This window comes from Ascaphus truei, chromosome 4 (genome assembly GCF_040206685.1).
Source record: "Ascaphus truei isolate aAscTru1 chromosome 4, aAscTru1.hap1, whole genome shotgun sequence".
NCBI lineage: Eukaryota > Metazoa > Chordata > Amphibia > Anura > Ascaphidae > Ascaphus > Ascaphus truei.
This window is the reverse complement of record NC_134486.1, coordinates 124,652,521-124,657,333: the sequence shown is the minus strand read 5'-3', so window position 1 is coordinate 124,657,333 and position 4,813 is coordinate 124,652,521.

Genomic DNA, 4,813 nt, shown 5'->3' with positions numbered 1-4,813 from the left:
AGTCTCTGTTTCACCTGGCAGGGGGTAAAGGGTAGATACCTTACCACTGCGGTGATTCCCAGTGGCCAACAGGTCCTCGGGGACGCTGTTAGTTCCCACCTCGGCTGTATCGGGACCTGTCCCCGGCACTTCTGGGACAGTCCATTTACTTGCTGGAACCTCGGGAACGTTGGATCCCAGTCCTGGGACCACTGATGTCGAAGCGCACGGGCTCACACTCAGACCAGGAGCCGGTGGGAAGTAGGGAGGTTCCTCACCACTCCACGGGCTTGCGATGGGTTCCTCTTCATCTGTAACACGGGCAGGTAGGTATGGGTCCACTCGCACCAGTGGACAGCTACCATCTAAGGAGGACACCTCCGCCAGGACGCGATGCAGAGTGGAGCCATTCACCCTGGTGACCAGACTTAAGGAGCTACCGTGCTCCGCGGTCACCTGGAGGCTCACACCCGACACCCCTGGGGCAGTCGACTCACCCTCGTCTTCGTTAGGTACAGGTCCCAAGCTTAGGACCGATGGTACCATCGTAGTAGGCCGGGCTGTCCATTGTAGGACACACGGGCCCACAGCAGGGTCCGCAACATTGGGATATATCTCCTCCAGGGCCCACGGGCCCACAGCAGGCTCTGTATCCGCCAAAATAATTGGTTCGATGATTTCACTAGAGTGGTCCGCCGGCAGGTGCATCACCACGAGCGGTTGGTCACTGGAATCACTAAAAGAAGATGGGGGTATAGACACCTTACCCTGTGATTCCGGCATCGGCTGGTCTGGGCTCTGTGGTTCCTGCTCTACCACTAAGACGTCCCCTTTGAGAGGGTCTGGAACCGTTTCTGTAACATGGTGTTGGACGGATCCACTGAGGCCTCTGGAATTAGGACAGACTGATTAGCAATGTCCCTCACTTTTGCAGAGGGGTCAGGCTTCCCCGCTTCTTTCTCAACTGGCTCCGTAGCCTGGGGTGTAATAGGCGTCAAGAACCGTACACCGCAGCATTCACATTCGGGCTCCCACGCCAGTGCGCCTCTATGACAGTCACAGGTGGGACTAAAGCACTGTATACTCGGTTCTCCGCCTACCTCAGTCGTCTTGAAGTCTAGCGGTAACTGGGACATGTCGGCTCCCTCGTCATAGGCTTCTTGCAGGCAGGGGCACATTAGCACAAGGACATCTATTCCTGGCGCTCGCCAGGTCACATATACATTAGGGTGTATGTCCTGACAGTCTATCTCATCCTCAGAGAACAAAGAGTCTATTACTGCATCACTGTATGGTTGAAGAACACAGTGCTTGCTCCCATTGGTGGAATCTGAAGAAGGGGCAACACACTCTTTCAAGGAGCGGTTCTGGTTCTGCGCTGAGTCACTCACATCACAGGGGAGGGGCTCTGATTTTCGCGCCGAACCCGGACAGATTATTGCAATACTTTCCTGTGCAGGCTGGCAGTCAGCAGCACGTACGCTCTCCTGCTTTGGCGGGAGACGCCATTTGGCTGGGTCAGCATAGACTAGGGGGTACCCCTCAGACGGGCCCCCGGGCATACACAGGGCGGACGGTGCCTCTGCCAAGCATATATCAGCAGTGAGGATTGCCACAAAAAGTATGGTTTTCCATGTGGACGTGGGATCCTGTTCTTCATCTAAGACACATGCACACTGCCACCCAGGAATTCTACGCATATAGTACTGAACCACGACTGCGGGTGTAGTTGCGGGAAGGCCTCCTACCGCCACCACCCGGCCGGGTTCCATACATTGCCTCAAAGCCCAGGCAAGGACCTCGTGTCCGGACTTTACAAACATGGTGAAAAATATATTGGACAATTTTAAAAAAAAATGGAACAGGGCACCCCAGGTCTCTCTCAGCAGCGCCTCCAAATGTAATGGGTATTCCCCCCACCAATCGCAGATCTAGTGTGGGTGCGGAGAACATACGGTGTTACCCGGTGTAGTGCTTTACCTGTTGGCTCGCAGGAGGGCTGAGCCTCCGCCACGGGGAACCTGGGTAATTATATTAAGAGTAACACGGTACTCGGTGCAGCGCCTCCACCTGCGATGGTTCCTAGCAGAGCAGGAATTGTTCCTCGCAGGACACATACAATACTCACACACCTTAAGTATGATAACCAATACTGTTTACTTAAGGAAACATAACACTCCATAAACATGCACAGAATGACGGGTGTCCCTCTCGGGAGGAGACACTAACTAATGCGTCTCACAGTACGCTTCCCCAACACAGGATAATCCCACCCCGTGTCCATAGGATCCACACCCAATGTCCCGCACTCTTGTAGAGAAATAAGATATGGGTGACTGCGCAGTCACTATTAAACTAAGGGCCCGTTGGTGCACTTGTTGACATAAAGTACCTGCGCGAGCACTCCTGTGCGTGGATCCTCAACTGGCTTCACAAAGGATCCGGCGACCGAAGAACACCGGAACCACCTCCCGGATGATCCCACCCGGAGGACTGCTGCAGCCGCACCGATGAACTGCGCCCACCTCGCTGCACGGAGGCGCACCGCCCGCTGAGTCCCTAACTGACTCTTATAACTACAGGGACAATACTGTACTATAGGCCGTCCCTACAGCACAGCAACCTTGATGGCTTAGGGGGAAACTCCTAGGGGCCTACAGGGGTTAATAGTCTGCCCCCCCTCCCCTAACACTTCCCAGTCCTGACTAACTAAGACCTAGCACTCATAGCCACGCACTGCAACCTGCGGAGTGCGTACAGCAAACTTGCTGCACGCTAACACTATGCCTTCTTGTCAGGCCTCATAGCAGTGCCAGCCATGACCCTGACAAGACAGCACTCACACGCACTAAGGGCAGCGTCCCTATCTTGGGCCGTCCCTCAGCACTTACCCACTAACCTGGTGGGGAGTTGGGGCCTTACTTGTGATGTGGGGGACCTTACTCGATGCAGGAGCTGCACTTGCTCCCTGCACCCTTCCTTCCCCTTCTGCTCCCCAGCTCCACTGACAAAAACCCTGTCTGCACACAACATTGTTGCAACTCTGCAGCATGAGAATCTGCCAGCTCTATTGGCTTCAATGCTGCCTGTGACAAGGGTGAAAGTGCAGTCCCCAGAGGCTGCTGGGAATTGTAGTTCTTGGTACTGCTCTTTTCTATGGGGATCGCGTGCGCGATCTTTACTGCGCATGGGCGAACCTTGCGCCACAACCAAGAGGGCGGTTCCCGCCGGGAGAAGTCGCCGCCCCCTTCCCCCACTGCCCCAGGGGTAAGGCAGGGGGCAAAGGAAGATCATGGGAACCGGGGGTGACCCCCTTACATACATAAAGTGCCGCTTTCTTTTATTGAAATTGCCTCTCTGTGCGCTTTTTCATTTACTTTTAGTGTTTTACCTTTGACCCCATTGATCATGGGAGGAGTATTAAGCTGCAGGAGAGATAAGGAATTGTAAAGAGAACAAACAGTTCGGACTTACTACCATCAGTGTATTATGTACTACCCTTAAATTATAACTAATTTGTTTTTCCAATAACTCACGCAAGACACAAAATAAGAACCCTGTCTCCCAAAACAGTCCCTGCTGATCTCCTGCTTAAACCTCCTCGCTTCCCATCAACTTTGAGCTGAAGAAATGACTCAGTGAATAAAGAGACTGAATTTATAAACATCCCTGAGTTTGAGTGCAGGGTTCAATTCCCAGTGTCAGCTCCATGTGAAATTGGGCAAGTAACTTTATCTCCCTGGACCTCCGCCACCAAAAACATAGATTATAAGATTGTTAGGGACAAGGACAGTGTGTAAAAAATTACTGTGTACTGTGCACTATACTGTAACTGTAAAACGATTAGAGTCCCATTGAGAGACAAGCACTATATGAAATAAAGTTGAAATGTTTTGGATCACCTACAAAGTTCAACTCCTTACCTTCAAGGCTCTCATTGTCCACTCATCTGCTCCTTTCTACATATCAGCTCTCTCATCATGTACCTGCATGTTTCCTGCGCTCTAATCTACTTGTGTTATTAACTTTTCTTATAATGCATATTGCATTTGGATTGTGTTTTTATTTTTGATGTCTGTGTTACCAATACTTACCTGATATAGAATAGGGTAGTGTTAATTACTGGAAGAATGCCCACCTGTTTTTAATTACTCTAGTGGTATAAATACACCCCCTCCAGGAGTACTCACTCACCCCTTGATGAAGTGTTAAATGAACACGAACCGCGTAGAGATAGAGTTTGCGTTCAGAACTGCGTGACGCCTGAGACCGTGACGACGGACACCGTCATCCTGCACTCCCCCACAAGGACGCCATGATCAGCTGCCTGTGTTTGCAGTTGTGGCTGCTCCGCCTATTCACCGGGACTTTGCCTCAGTTTTGAGGTCACTGCTCAACGTACCCCCCTTGTGTGTGGGACTATCCACTTGCTGAAGTTGAACTGGGAGATCTGAACGTTTTTTATTGTAAGTTTTGTGACTTGTTTTTTTTTTTTTACATAAAGTACCGCTTTCTTTTATTGAAATTGCCTCTCTGTGCGCTTTTTCTTTTCATTTTAGATTATTACATAATGCAGTCCACATGCATTGTTCTTTGACACTGAAAGAGTTTCAAATACTTTGGAGACCCCAGGCGGTTTTCTAAGAAATATCTTAGTTTAAATTACTGAAAAAGCCAATGTAGTTGGAGCACAATGCTTAAACCTCTTTGTGAACTCTTCTTGTTTTTCAAAACTGATATTACCAGAATGATGTAATTGCTGGCACAGGCTAAGGATTTACTTCTCATTCTCATGCACATGGGCTGTACTCTGTCTTCCACATCTGTCCCCGCC